Below are 17099 nucleotides of genomic sequence, written 5' to 3'. Positions count from 1 at the left end.
CCACAGAGAAAGAAGTAGTTGAGCTAGCAGCTTTTCGAGTCCGAGATATAGCCATCCTTTGGTACGAGGGATGGGAGAGGTCCAGGGCATGTGATGCACCTCCAGCTAGTTGGGAGAATTTTTCAGATGCTTTCCTTGACCAGTACTTACCGCGGGAGATCCGACAGGCTCGGGTCGATCAATTTCTAGCCCTAAAGTAGGGCAATATGAGTGTTCGAGAGTATAGTCTCCGTTTTGACTAATTAGCCAGATATGCACCATCCATAGTTGCTACTATGCGTGACAGGATCCATAGGTTTATAGAAGGGTTAGCCCCACAGTTGACTGAGGCATGTGCCACCGCTACATTGCATGATAATATGGATATCTCCTGAATTCAGGCATTCGCTCAGAATATAGAAAGGGGTAGGCGTCGATGGTAGGGTACAAAGAGGACTGAGCAAGGGCAACGTAAGAGGATGAGATTTCCTAGGTCTCAGGAGCAGTCTCAGGGTAGTTATAGGCCCCAGTACTTCGGACGGCCACCTAGGCCTCTACCACCTCAGTTACAGGGTTACAGGTATGACCGCTATATTCAGTCAAGACCAGGTGAGAGCTCACGGGTGTCGGTTTTGCAACGACAATGAGGTTCAAGGTAGACATGGTCATTTTCACCGCGGTGTAACATCTGTGGTAGAGGACACTTGGGCCAATGCCGAGCAGGTTCTGATGCTTGTTATGCATGTGGGTGTCCGGGGCATATGATGCGAGATTGCCCAAATAGAGATTCTGGGGGGTATGGCACAACCAGCAAGTTCAGCGACAGGATCATCTATGTCTGTGCATCCTTCTGGGCGCGAGTCTCAATCTTCGGCTGGTAGAGGTCGAGGCATAGGTAGAGGTTCTAGTTCAGGTGTTAATCAGAACCGTATTTATGCTTTAGCGGGTCGACAGGACCAAAAGTCTTCACCAGACGTTGTGACAGGTGTATTGACTATTTGCTATCTACTTTATCATATATTACCCCATTTGTCGTAGGGAAATTTAGTATAGTGCCTGAAATACTAAGTGATCCTTTTGCGGTATCTACACCTGTCGGAGAATCGATTATTGCTAGACGGGTTTACCGAGGTTGTACGGTGACAGTTTGTAGTCGCCAGACTTCAGCCGACCTAGTTGAGCTAAAGATAATGGATTTTGATGCTATCATGGGTATGGACTGGTTGTCAGCTTGCTATGCCACAGTTGATTGCCAAGCAAAGGCAGCCAGATTACATTTTCTAGGTGAGGCAGTCCTTGAATGGGTAGGTAATATAGCGGCACCTAGAGGTAGGTTTATTTCTTATCTGAAGGCGAGGAAAATGATTGCAAAAAGGTGCATTTATCATATTGTGCGAGTTAGAGATGCAGATGCTGAGATATCTACACTTCAGTCTATTCCCGTAGTAAATGAGTATGCAGATGTGTTTTCAGATGAGCTTCCAGGTATTCCTCCAGAGCGAGCGATTGATTTTAGCATCGATTTGCTTCCAGGAACTCAACCAATATCCATCCCTCCGTATAGAATGGCATCTGCCGAATTAAAGGAGTTGAAGGAGCAGTTAAAAGATTTGCTGGAGAAAGGTTTCATCAGGCCCAGTACCTCACCTTGGGGTGCACCGGTACTCTTTATGCGGAAGAAAGACGGCTCGTTGAGGATGTGTATCGATTATAGGCAGTTGAACAAGGTAACTATTACGAATAAGTATCCACTTCCAAGGATTGATGACTTGTTTGATCAGTTGCAGGGGGATAGATTCTTTTCAAAGATAGATTTGAGATCGGGAGACCACCAGGTCAGAGTTCGGGAGAAAGATATTCCGAAGACAGCCTTCAGGACCCGATATGGCCATTTCGAGTTCCTTGTCATGTCCTTCGGGTTGACGAATGCACCCGCCGTATTTATGGACTTGATGAATAGCCTATTCCGGCTATTTTTAGATCTGTTCATGATAGTATTTATTGATGATATTCTGGTCTATTCAAGTTCAGAGGATGAGCATGTGGACCACTTGTGAGCGGTACTCCAAACCTTCCGTGATCGTAATTTGTATGCTAAGTTTTCTAAATATGAGTTCTGGTTGAAGTATGTAGCATTCTTGGGGTGTATTGTATCGGATGAAGGTATAAAGGTAGACACTCAAAAGATTGAGGCCGTGAAATCTTAGCCTAGACCTACCATTCCGACAGAGGTTCGTAGCTTTCTAGGCTTAGCAGGATACTACCAGAGGTTCGTAGCTTTCTAGGCTTAGCAGGATACTACCATTGACGAAGTTGACGCAGAAATCAACTAAGTTTCAGTGGACGGAGGCTTGCCAGCGGTGTTTCCAAGAGCTTAATAACAGGTTGACCTCAGCGCCAGTTCTAACACTTCCAGAGGATCCAGAGGGTTTATGTCGTGTATTGTGATACCTCAGGTGTCGGGTTAGGATGTGTCCTGATGCAACATGGGAAGGTAATTGCGTATGTTTCAAGGCAGTTAAGGAAGCACGAGAAGAATTATCTAACCCACAATCTCGAGTTAGCTGCGGTTGTCCATGCACTTAAGATATGGCGGCATTATTTATATGGTGTTCATGTTGATGTATTTATAGATCATAAAAGTCTGCAATATATATTCAAGCAAAAAGAGTTGAATTTGCGACAAAGGCGATGGCTTGAGTTATTGAAAGATTATGATGTTAACATTTTCTACCATCCAGGGGTAGGGGTGGCTAGTGGGCCGGTTAGGACTGGGACCGGCCCAGGACCGCAAGTCCACATGGGCGGTGGTCCTAAACGGTCCTAACCGGATAAGACCGGGACCGTGGGGTGGTGGGCCGGGTAGTGAGCCGGTCTCATAGGGGAGGCCCGCGAGACCGGGACCATCTAGGACCGGGACCGGCTCAGAAGTGGGCCGGTTCAAGCGGTCCTAAATAATTTGACCGTTTGGCCATTGAAAAACTAGCCGTTTGGTCTACCAAAATAGCCGTTGGCTATTTGCAAAATAGCCATTTAACCCCCCAAATTTTGTTTTAACCCCAAACTTTTTATAATTACACTTTTTTCCTATTTTCAACTATAAATACCACCTCATTCTTTTAGTTTTCTCACAAAATCATCAATCTCTCTCTAATATTCTTCTATAATTGCTTACTTAATTGTTACAATTTGTGCAAAATTGTGAAGTTGGTGAATTGAAGTCTTCAAGTCTTCAACGATAATTATTTTCAACAAGTTGTTCGGCAATTCGGTAAACTCGTTCCAACTCTTAAGTTTTAATATTATATTTTTGTTTGTTTTATTTACTTTGCTTGATTGATTAAGATGGCTTATTCCCTAAAAAAATATTTAGTAAAAATAAGGAAAAATCCAAGAGTGGTGAATCTAGTGGCCAATCTGTTCCTCCTCCACTTCCCCCGGCTCCCCGGCCGAAACCTGTTACCCGTCCTACACCTGCTATTCTTGATAGCGATAATAGTTTATTACAATTTACCGAGAGTCAATTTTGCCATAATATAATTCCCCCGGTGAACAATTAAACCATGAATATATGAATGCTCTTTATGGTAATCCAACTATTGATGAAAATGATGATGAAGAAATAGATTTTGATGAAACGCAACCGGATAATGATACACCCACTAGTCCTGCTCCTGAAGTTAACCCAACTAATAATAATCCAAATGATCCCCTGTCTGACCCTCCTGTTACTGCCCCTACTTTTTCTAGACAACCTTCTAAACGGGCAGAAACATCTCTTATTTGGCCATTTTTTACTCAACTAAGAGAAAAAAATAGGGCTAAGTGTAAAACTTGCGGCAAAGAGTAAGTTTTTAAATATGTTGGAAGTCGGGGGTGGGGGTGGGGGGAGGGAAGGGGAGAGAGTTTGACTAGACACATATTGCTACACCCTCAAGATAAAGCTAGATATTTTCGTATGAAAGCTATGGCCGAGGGGACAAGTGCACCTAGTGAGGCTGACCTTAGTACCGGGTCAAATCAATTTTAACCGGGAATTAACACTGTTACTGGTGGTATTTTATATTATGATCCAAAAAAAGATCGGGAAGAATTGGCAAAAATGGTTACTGTTATGTGCTTACCTTATAGTTTTTCTTCTAACCCTCACTTTGTGCATTATATTAGAAAAGTTTATAATCCTACTTATAAAGATTTTCCTCGCACAACCATAAAGAGTGATATTTATAAATATAAACATGAATATGAACAATATTTGCGCTATTTATTTACTCATATAAATTATCGTGTTGCTATTACAACTGATATTGGTAGAAGTGGTAATGACTGTGATTACCTTACTGTTACCAGTCATTGGATTGATGAGGATTGGATAATGCAAAAGCGCATTATTGCTTATAGAATAATTAATTCACGTCATACAGGGTAGTTTATTTCTAGCACGATTACGGATATTTATAGATATTTTTGCATTAGTGATAAAATAATATCAGTTTTAATGGATAATGCTACTAGTAACACAAATGTTGTCGCCTTGCTTACCACTACACTAAGTCCTGCATTTAGTAACATTTTTCATGTTAGATGTATTTGTCATATTTACCATTTAATTGTGGTGATGGTATGCAAATTTTAAATGTTGAAATTGAAAAGGTTAAAATGGCTCTTAATTGGCTTTTTTATTCAAACCGTAGAAGTAGACTTAGAGAATATTTTAAAAGATGCGATGAATTTGGCCTAAGAGAAAGAAAGGTTCCTAAACCTTGTCCAACTAGATGGAATTACATGTATGAAAGTTTAGTTGTTGCATATGAATATAGAAACCCCATAAACTCAACGTTTAATGCTCATGTAAGTGATGATGATGAGCACCTTACAAATGCGGATTGGGCTAATGTTAAAATGCTTGTAGATTTTTTAGAAAAATTTCATATTGCTACAAATAAATTTTCTGGGCAATATTATCCTACTATTTCTAACTGTTTAGTTTATATTGCAGAACTTGCAAATTTGTTTGATCATTTTTCAGAGGGTGGGGAAATTTATCAACTTGCTATTGATTCCATGAGAAAAAAATAAAAAATATTTTTTTTTCCTATTCCCCCTACTTATGGTGTTGCTGCATTGTTAAACCCTACTATGAAATTAGGAGGTCCTCAATTTTGGTATGAAACTATTTATAATGGTTTAGCACTTGAAGATGAGGAGTTGTCTACACTTGCGGACGCAATAGCCTCAATTAAAATAAATGTTCAAACTATTTATAATGCTTATCAAGTTGCATTAGATCATGCTAGACCAAATGTTCCAACTCCTTCTTCTTCTAGTTCTCAATCATCTAAAAGAACTGCGGGAGTAAGAGCACTTAGTGCTTGGGCAGGGTTCAGGGGTTCTCAAGGTTCTAGTACTAGTGATTTTTCACAACTAAATGAGCTTGAAGTTTATTTGTCACAGGGAATTGAGGAAGTGAATCCCGACGGCTCCTTTAATATTTTGGAATGGTAGAAGGACAAAGAAAAACACATTCCGATTCTTTCAAGGATGGCCCGAGATATTTTAACTATTCAAGCTTCAACAGTGGTATCAGAGAGCGCTTTCAGTCAAGTAAGACTTCAACTCGGTGATTATAGAGCGTCTACGAGGGAGAGCTTGGAAAAATCAGTACTTTTCAGAGATTGGATTCGTTCGGAAAGAAGAAATTTTGGACTTGCTGAATCACAACCAGAGGTAGACGAAGCTTATGAAGAAATGCTAGCTGAACTTGTGGAGGATGATGCTTCGCCTGGAAGCGGTGATGACCAAGCTTCATTTCCGCCACCACCAACGGAAATTCCTCCGGACCTTGAAGGATTTATGAAATTTGTAAGAGATACCATGTAAATTAATATGTAACTTGTATTTTGGCACATCTTGATTAGTTTCTTTTTCTTCTCAATGGTGGTATTAGCACCTTGTTGTGCTCATTCCATAGGGGGAGGAAGACTAAGAAAGATATTGCCATAATTTTTTAATGCTATAATAAAAATATAATGGATTGCTTTGAATATCTCTTATATATTATAATATAGTATATACTATACTCTCTCTCTCTCTCTCTCTCTCTCTCTCTCTCTCTCTCTCTCTCTCTCTCTCTCTATCTATCTATCTATCTATCTATCTATCTATATATATATATATATATATATATATATATATATATATATATATATATAAAGCTATATTCGATATATATATTTATATACTATCGAATATTAATGTATAAATCTTAAGATGTATATATAGTAAATCGAATATAGCTTATACATCTTAAGATGTATATATAGTATAGTATAGTATATATATTATAAGTTTATAGCGCATAACTTTGAATATCTCTTTACAATATTTTTGTCTTTAAATTTGAATTAAAAAATTTAGGGGACAATTCTATAATATAATTTACTAGAAATTGCCTTAGATATTTTTATTACCATTTTTTTCCTCTAACTTGTATAAAAATAATTTAAAAAATAGAAAGTTTCCGTTAGGCCCACTTGGGCCCGCTTAGGACCGTTTGGGCTCACTTAGGCCCGGTACCGGCCCACTTAACATGGGACCGCTAGTTCGTGGTCCCGGTCCCGGACCGGTTCCAACGAGAAGCCCGCAAAGCCCAAAACCGCTTAGGACCGGCCCGCCTAGGACCGGACCACTTAGGACCGGGCCCGTGAAGCCCACTTAGGACCGGGCCCGGCCCACATGCCACCCTTAATCCAGGGGAAGCTAATGTTATAGCAGACGCCTTAAGCCGCCGATCTATGGGTAGCTTAGCATATGTAAAGGCCGAGAAAAGACAATTAACTAGAGAGATTCATCAATTGGCTTGTTTGGGGGTTCGGTTAGTAGATTCCGACGATGGTGGAGTTGTACTCCAAAACACTGCAAAATCATCTCTCATAGCTAAAGTCAAGAAAAGGCAGTACGAGGACCCAGAGTTGGTCGAGTTGAGAGAGCGAGTTCCGCAATAGAAGAATCCATTGTTAGAGCTCAAGGGAGATGGGGTTCTCAGATATAGGGGTCGTTTGTGTGTTCTAGATGTAGCAGGGCTACGAGACAGGATTATGTCAGAGGCACATTATTCGTGGTACTCCATTCATCCTGGGTCGATGAAGATGTATCATGACATTAAGGATGTGTACTGGTGGAACGATATGAAGAAGAACATTACTGAGTTTGTCGCCCAGTGTCCTAGTTGCCAGCAGGTGAAAATATAGCATCAGAAGCCCGGAGGGCTAATGCAGACTATAGAGATCCCGACATGGAAATGGGAGGCGATAAACATGGACTTTGTTACGGGTTTATTTCGTTCTCATCGTAAGTTCGATTCTATATGGGTGATAGTCGATAGGCTCACTAAATCAGCTCATTCTCTACCGGTCAGATCTACATATACAGCAGAAGATTATGCAAAGTTATATATTAAGGAGATAGTGCGGCTACACGGAGTACCAGTATCTATTATATCTGACCGTGAGGCTCAATTTACAGCATATTTTTGGAGGTCATTTCAGAGAGGTTTAGGGACTCAGGTGAATCTCAGCACAACTTTTCATCCACAGACTGATGGACAAGCCGAGCGCATAATTCGGACGCTCGAGGATATGTTACGAGCATGTGTGTTGGATTTTAAAAGAACTTGAGATGAACATCTACCTCTTGTCGAGTTTGAATATAATAATAGTTACTACTCCAGTATCCGGATGGCTCCGTACGAGGCTTTGTATGGGCATAAGTGCAGATCTCATATAGGGTGGTTTGATGTTGGAGAATCTGGGTTACATAGGCCAGACCTAGTTCATCAGGCCGCAGAGAAAGTAAAGCTTATCCGGGAGCGACTGTTGACAGCTCAGAGTCACCAGAAGTCATATTCTGACGTACGGCGACGAGACTTAGAGTTCGAGGTTAATGACTGGGTATTCTTAAAGATATCCCCTATGAAGGGCATGATGAGATTTGGCAAGAAAGTCAAGCTTAGCCCACGGTATATTGGGCCTTATAGGATTATTCGGAGAGTGGGTCAAGTAGCTTATGAGTTAGAATTTCCCTCAGAATTGGAGTCAGTCCATCCGGTTTTTCACGTATCTATGCTACGGAAGTGCATTGGCGATCCTACCAGAGTGGTGTCCACAGATGATGTACAAATTACGGAGGACTTGTCATACAAGGAAATTCCAGTTGCCATCTTAGATCGACAAATTCGTAAGCTACGAAATAAGGAGGTAACCTTCGTGAAGGTTTTATGGAGAAGAAATAATGTGGAAGAGATGACATGGGAAGCGGAGGAAGAAATGAAGTATAAATACCCCCACCTATTTCAAACTGAAGATATGGCTCGAGATGGGATGCTACAGCACAACTCTATTCAGGCTAGTAGGTTATCGGGTAAGCTCTTATTTTCTGACTTTCAATATTTATGAATTACGACTCTTTGAGGCAAAGTGTTGTTATTTATAGACATTGGCCATGTGTGGTATGCATAGTATATTTTATGGCTGCATGCAAGTTGGTTATAGTCTAGTGTACGGAGGAAACTCTGGCAACATTTTTCCAAAGTCTCTAAAAGTAGACATTTGAGGACGAATGTTCCCAAGGGGGGAATGATGTTACACCCTATATTTTTTTGTACGTAAAACTGCGTCGTGAGCAAACTAATGTAGGACCCAAAAATGAGATCATCTTTGAAAATATATAAAGCAAGTTAATCATGTTACCTCGGAAGTTACAAATATTGAATATCATGAACAACAAGTACAAAGAGGGTTAGAAGGTTTAGAAGCTAAAGGAATTGAAGAAAATAATGTTTCGTCGAAAGCCGACAAATTGGGAATGTTATAGCATGTACTTTTGGGATGAGACCAGGGTGTTTTACATGATAAGGAGGTTATGTTACGAGTTATGTTATTTGTATGATAGTCGTGTGTTATGTTTTGAAGTCAAGCGAGTGGTGGAACAAAAGTCGATAAAAGTCATCACAAGTTACGTTCATAAGTTTTACTGAAACTTTGGGTCAAATGTAACTGCGATTTTCTCCCAATATACTTAGATTTATGGGGTGTTCCACCTATCAAATTAAAGATTTATGAGTCTAATTTCTAACTCATTAAACCGTTTGTCAATACGATATCTGAGTAGAGAGATATGGATATTTTTGCAAGACTGCGCAGACTGTCACCTACTTGCTTAAACGAGAATCAAAACTGGGCCAGTTCGGGTCGCTCAAAGAAGCCTTTTTAAAGTCCTATCACCTTCATATATTAGGATGATAATAGCGCAAAATAACCAGACTTAATCTCTGCAAAAATCCTCCCAAAAATGTTCCAAAAACCCCAATTGATTTTCTCTCCCTTTCAAGTTCTATTTGGAGGTAAAGCCTAGAGTTTGAAGAACCAAGATAGGAGATGAGTTATCCCACAAATAAGATAAGTCTACTGCTCTCTTTCATCTATTATTTACAATTTTAGATGCATGGTAAGATATTCTATATTTATAAGAACTCACGGGACGGTGATCAGAAGCCGTGAGTTCTAGTTATTCACTTGTAGCGGACTGTTTTATGGATTGTTTTGTGGACTGTTTGGTATTGCTGTTGGGCTGCGTGATTTACTACTGTTTTATGGAGTTTTGAATGAGGAAGGGTGTGGAGAAATACCACATAAATGCAGGATGTTGGGCTGGTCGTTCGTCGTAATATTTTAGGGGTTGTTGACACTACTACGGTGGTCGTTTGTGTATGAAGAGATTGGGGTGTGTTGGGCTGTTTTGTAGTATTGTATGGTGTACATAAGGTTGAAAAATAATGTATATATGTTGTTATTGTTCTTTTTGGTGTTGTTGGTGTTATCTTGAATTTGGAGGAAGTAAGGATTATAGAGGAAGTAAGGATTAATACAAAATAAGCATGTCGTTTGTTGTGCGATAGTTATACGTTTCATAACTTAATGATAGTATTATTATCATTATTGTAGATTAAGGTGAGAAGAGGCGAGTTCAACTTGGTGATTGGAAAGAGTGTGATAAGGTATGTTAAGGCTAAGCCTTCCTTCATTTTGGCATGATCTCATAGCTACATGTGTTAGTCATGAGACATAAAGAGAAGTTCATATTCATGAATTTATTCACATTATTCTAGTCTCATAAGTTACAATATTATTCCTTATCGAGACTCTATATTCAATTTAGTATTGTCTTCTTCCAGTCAAGGGAGCAGCAAGCCTATATATACAGTATTACAGTATTTTCATTATCATCGAGCTATAATCGATGGGCAGGCCCCTATTGAGCAACCTCTGATCAGATGGAAAGTTATATACCGAGCCTACTATGGCCGAGCACCTATGAGCGAGCCCAACATGGTCGAGATACATAGCCTAGTATGGCCGAGTGCCTATGAGCGAGCCAACTACGGCAGAGCAGTTATATATATACTGAGCCTTATAAGGTCGGACAATTATTTTACTTACTATATTGAAGGAGTTGAGTCAGTATCAACAGGTAAGTATATGTCCAGATCATCTTTGACTCCCAATTACTTTCAGTTATTATATTATCAGTTCAGTTTTAACTTTCAGTTATGTTATTGCCTTATATACTCGGTACATTATTTTGTACTGACGTCCCTTTTCTGGGGACGCTGCATTTCATGCGTGCAGGTTCAGATAGACAGACGGGTAAACCTCCTCAGTAGGTATTTCCAGAGTTCAACTTGATCGGTAAGCTCCACGTCCTTCGGAGTTATCGGGTCTAGGTTTTCGTGTACATCTTCTGTATATATATTATGGGTAGGTCGGGGGCCTGTTCCGATCACAATATATCCATCAGTAGAGGCTTGTAGATATATCCTGTCAGTTAGTGCACTATGTTGGGCTTGTAGGCCTGGTATGTATATTTTGGTGATTTGTCAGTTGTAGTAGTTATGACGGCCTTGTCGGCCCAACTTTATATTGATGTTTAGTCAGCGCTAGTTTTCATTTAGTTTTATATTTTACTTCGCAAATTATCTTGCAAGGTGGCCCCATGGCCAAATTATAATATTATATGTTGAGAGTCCCTTAGTCGCAATTTGGTACACCAGATTACTTGAGGCATCGGGTGCCAGTCTCGCTCCCAGGTCGGGGCGTGACAAAGTATGCCAAGAAAATATGTAGATTATGCAACGTGTCTCATAAACTTGTACAAACTGCACACTTCATCAACTTTACAAGTATGTTATGTATCTTCCAAATTAGAATAAACCAATGCACCTAAGAGTGTTAATAGATTCAGTGAATAAGCTATATTTATCACAAGAAAATAGAAGAATGAATATTCATTTATGTCTCTTTGCTCAAATATGGTAAGATAAAACATTGACAGAACTAATGTTTCCTCCCAAAATGGGGGAGCGCCAAGCATATATCAAAGGAAGACATTTGTCGCGGGACCATTTGCCCCCAATTTAAAAAGAATTTCTTATTTCAAATTTGCAACAATTCCAGTCAATTTCTCTTTGACATGGATATTGCCTCATTTAATATTTTTTCCAACAATCTATATAAAGGATCCAATGTTTGGCATATGCAGCAAAACCATATGGTAGAAAGAATTCTTCTCTCCACTTTGAACTGAGATTCTGATTCGTCGAGTTTTCTTTTTCATAATTCATTCACAAGTTCATACTTTTCATGCCATGATCGAATAAAAACATTTATGACTAACAAATACTTTCAATTAAGTTATTCATAACAAATTCGCATGCACCCCCAAATTCACTATTAACACCCAATAACCCCTGTAATACCTAAAATTGAGTTCTTAAATTATCTATAAAACTCATGATTATCGTCCCCAAATATACTCAATGGACTTAATCAAACTGGAAAAAATTTACCTTGAGATGGGTAAGTGATTGGAGTTGGAGTTGCGCTTTTTTTTCCCACATCTTTCTCTTTTCTCCCTTGCTGATTTTGTGTGAAGAACTAAGCAGACTAACTGAAAGCAAAGCTTCTAACCAAAAAAATTGAAATATAGCAAGCAATTGATTTTAAACCGAGAAGCAACGCATGAACCAAGTAGAGTGGAAAGCGTAAGAAATACCGTTCAAGTCAGTGACCAAAATTTTCTGCACAAAGACCTTCGATAATCGGTGATGTCGAAAGTAGCAGGCAAATCGATAAACTTGAGATAAACGAAATTTGAAGATGAAGCGGAGAAAGAAACATGATGAACAAAGGCAGATTAATTGCCGACATGCATGTAGCGGGTGAGCTCTTATATCACACCACCCGTCAAATTGCTCTACACGTGTTAGCTTTCCGTAATTTTTTTGAAAAGACCTAAGTAGCCCTTGGTAAGCAGGCATGACGACCCTCACCTGCTTCCCAAGCGGCTTCTATACAGGAAGAGTAGAGCAACAAGTATGCCAAGAAGATATGTAGATTATGCAACGTGTCTCATAAATTTCTACAAACTGCACACTTCATCAACTTTACAAGTATGTTGTGTATCTACCAAATTAGAATAAACCAATATACCTAAGAGTGTTGAGAGATTCAGTGAATAAGCTATATTTATCACAAGAAAATAGAAGAATGAATATTCATTTATGTCTTTTTGCTCAAATATAATAAGATAAAATATTGATATAACTAATGTTTTCTCCCAAAATGGGAGAGCGCCAAGCATATATCAAAGGAAGATATTTATCGTGGGACCATTTGCCCCCAATTTAAAAAGAATTTCTTATTTCAAATTTGCAACGATTCGAGTCAATTTCTCTTTGACATGGATATTGCCTCATTTAATATTTTTTCCAACAATCTATATAAAGGATCCAGTGTTTGGCATATGCAACAAAACCATATGGTAGAAAGAATTCTTCTATCCACTTTGAACTCAGATTCTGATTCGTCGAGTTTTCTTTTTCATAATTCATTCACAAGTTCATACTTTTCATGCCATGATCAAATAAAAACATTTATGACTAACCAATACCTTCAATTAAGCTATTCATAACAAATTTGCATGCACCCCCAAATTCACTATTAACACCCAATAACCCCTGTAATACCTAAAATTGAGTTCTTAAATTATTTATAAAACTCAGGATTATCGTCCCCAAATATACTCAATGGATTTAATCAAACTGAAAAATATTTACCTTGAGATGGGTAAGTGATTGGAGTTGGAGTTGCGCCTTTTTTTCCCCACATCTTTCTCTTTTCTCCCTTGCTGATTTTGTGTGAAGAACTAAGCAGGCTAACTGAAAGCAAAGCTTCTAACCAAAAAAATTGAAATATAGCAAGCAATTGATTTTAAACCGAGAAGCAACGCATGAACCAAGTAGAGTGGAAAGAGTAAGAAATACCGTTCAAGTCAGTGACCAAAGTTTTCTGCACAAAGACCTTCGATAACCGGTGATGTCGAAAGTAGCAGGCAAATCGATAAACTTGAGATAAACGAAATTTGAAGATGAAGCGGAGAAAGAAACATGATGAACAAAGGCAGATTAATTGCCGACATGCATGTAGCGGGTGAGTTCTTATATCACACCACCTGTCAAATTGCTCTACACGTGTTAGCTTTCCGTAATTTTTTTGAAAAGACCTAAGTAGCCCTTGGTAAGCAGGCATGACGACCCTCACCTGCTTCCCAAGCGGCTTCTATACGGGAAGAGTAGAGCAATAAGTATGCCAAGAAGATATGTAGATTATGCAACGTGTCTCATAAACTTCTACAAACTGCACACTTCATCAACTTTACAAGTATGTTGTGTATCTTCCAAATTAGAATAAACCAATATACCTAAGAGTGTTGAGAGATTCAGTGAATAAGCTATATTTATCACAAGTAAATAGAAGAATGAATATTCATTTATGTCTTTTTGCTCAAATATGATAAGATAAAATATTGATATAACTAATGTTTTCTCCCAAAATGGGGGAGCGCCAAGCATATATCAAAGGAAGACATTTATCGCGGGACCATTTGCCCCCAATTTAAAAAGAATTTCTTATTTCAAATTTGCAACGATTCGAGTCAATTTCTCTTTGACATGGATATTGCCTCATTTAATATTTTTTCCAACAATCTATATAAAGGATCCAGTGTTTGGCATATGCAACAAAACCATATGGTAGAAAGAATTCTTCTATCCACTTTGAACTCAGATTCTGATTCGTCGAGTTTTCTTTTTCATAATTCATTCACAAGTTCATACTTTTCATGCCATGATCAAATAAAAATATTTATGACTAACCAATACCTTCAATTAAGCTATTCATAACAAATTCGCATGCACTCCCAAATTTACTATTAACACCCAATAACCACTGTAATACCTAAAACTGAGTTCTTAAATTATCCATAAAACTCAAGATTATCGTCCCCAAACATACTCAATGGACTTAATCAAGCTGGAAAATATTTACCTTGAGATGGGTAAGTGATTGGAGTTGGAGTTGTACTTTTTTTTCTCATCTCTTTCTCTTTTCTCCCTTGCTGATTTTGTGTGAAGAACTAAGTAGGCTAACTGAAAACAAAGCTGCTAACGAAAAAAAATTGAGATATAGCAAACAATTGATTTTAAACCGAGAAGCAACACACGAACCAAGCAGAGTGGGAAGAGTAAGAAATATCGTTCAAATTAGTGACCAAAGTTTCCCGCACAAAGATCTTCCATAACCGGTGATGTCGAAAGTAGCAGGAAAATCGATAAACTTGAGATAAACGAAATTTGAAGATGAAGCGGAGAAAGAAACAGGATGAACAAAGGCAGATTAATTGCTAACATGCATGTAGCGGGTGAGTTCTTATATTACACCACCCATCAAATTGCTCCACACGTGTTAACTTTCCGTAATTATTTTGAAAAGACCTAAGTAGCCCTTGGTAAGCAGGCATGACGACCCTCACCTGCTTCCCAAGCGGCTTCTATACGGGAAGATGAGAGCAACAGGTAGGCCAAGAAGTTATGTAGATTATGCAACGTGTCTCATAAATTTCTCCAAACTGCACACTTCATCAACTTTACAAGTATGTTGTGTATCTTCCAAATTAGAATAAACCAATACACCTAAGAGTGTTGAGAGATTCAGTGAATAAGCTATATTATCACAAGAAAATAGAAGAATGAATATTCATTTATGTCTTTTTGCTCAAATATGGTAAGACAAAACATTGACATAACTAATGTTTCCTCCTAAAATGGGGGAGCGCCAAATATATATCAAATAAAGATATTTGTCGCGGGACCATTTGCCCCCAATTTTAAAAGGATTTCTTATTTTAAATTTGCAACGATTCCAGTCAATTTCTCTTTGACATGGATATTGCCTCATTTAATATTTTTTCCAACAATCTATATAAAAGATCCAATGTTTCGCATATGCAGTAAAACCATATGGTAGAAAGAATTCTTCTATCCACTTTGAACTCAGATTCTGATTCGTCGAGTTTATTTTTCATAATTCATTCATAAGTTCATACTTTTCATGCCATGATCGAATAAAAATATTTATGACTAACCAATACCTTCAATTAAGTTATTCATAACAAATTCGCCTGCACCCCCAAATTCACTTTTAACACCCAATAACCCCTGTAATACCTAAAATTGAGTCCTTAAATTATCCATAAAACTCAGAATTATCGTCTCCAAATATACTCAATGGACTTAATCAAGCTGGAAAATATTTACCTTGAGATGGGTAAGTGATTGGAGTTGGAGTTGCGCCTTTTTTTCCCATATCTTTCTCTTTTCTCCCTTGCTGATTTTGTGTGAAGAACTAAGTAAGCTAACTGAAAGCAAAGCTGCTAACGAAAAAAATTGAGGTATAGCAAACAATTGATTTTAAACCGAGAAGCAACACACGAACCAAGCAGAGTGGGAAGAGTAAGAAATACCGTTCAAGTCAGTGATCAAAGTTTCCCGCACAAAGATCTTCCATAACCGGTGATATCAAAAGTAGCAGGCAAATTGATAAACTTGAGATAAACGAAATTTGAAGATGAAGCGGAGAAAGAAACAGGATGAACAAATGCAGATTAATTGCCGACATGCATGTAGCGGGTGAGTTCTTATATCATACCACCCGTCAAATTGCTCTACACGTGTTAGATTTCCATAATTTTTTTGAAAAGACCTAAGTAGCCCCTGGTAAACAGGCATGGCGACCCTCACCTGCTTCCCAAGCGGCTTCTATACAGGAAGAGTAGAGCAACAAGTATGCCAAGAAGATATGTAGATTATGCAACGTGTCTCATAAATTTCTACAAACTGCACACTTCATCAACTTTATAAGTATGTTGTGTATCTTCCAAATTAGAATAAACCAATACACCTAAGAGTGTTGAGAGATTTAGTGAATAAGCTATATTTATCACAAGAAAATAGAAGAATGAATATTCATTTATGTCTTTTTGCTCAAATATGGTAAGATATAACATTGGCATAATTAATGTTTCCTCCCAAAATGGGGGAGCGCCAAGCATATATCAAAGGAAGACATTTGTCGCGAGACCATTTGCCCCCAATTTAAAAAGAATTTATTATTTTAAATTTGCAACGATTCCAGTCAATTTCTCTTTGACATGGATATTGCCTCATTTAATATTTTTTCCAACAATCTATATAAAAGATCCAATGTTTGGTATATGCAGCAAAATCATATGGCAGAAAGAATTCTTCTCTCCACTTTGAACTCAGATTCTGATTCGTCGAGTTTATTTTTCATAATTCATTCACAAGTTCATACTTTTCATGCCATGATCAAATAAAAATATTTATGACTAACCAATACCTTCAATTAAGCTATTCATAACAAATTCGCATGCACCCCCAAATTCACTATTAACACCCAATAACCCCTGTAATACCTAAAACTGAGTTCTTAGATTATCCATAAAACTCAGGATTATCGTCCCCAAACATACTCAATGAACTTAATCAAACTAGAAAATATTTAACTTGAGATGGGTAAGTGATTGGAGTTGGAGTTGTATTTTTTTTTCACCTCTTTCTCTTTTCTCCCTTGCTGATTTTGTGTGAAGAACTAAGCAGGCTAACTGAAAGCAAAGCTGCTAACGAAAAAAAATTGAGATATAGCAAA

The sequence above is a fragment of the Nicotiana tomentosiformis genome, chromosome 4 (assembly GCF_000390325.3).
Source record: "Nicotiana tomentosiformis chromosome 4, ASM39032v3, whole genome shotgun sequence".
NCBI classification, from domain to species: Eukaryota; Viridiplantae; Streptophyta; class Magnoliopsida; order Solanales; family Solanaceae; genus Nicotiana; species Nicotiana tomentosiformis.
Note: the sequence above shows the minus strand (reverse complement) of the source record.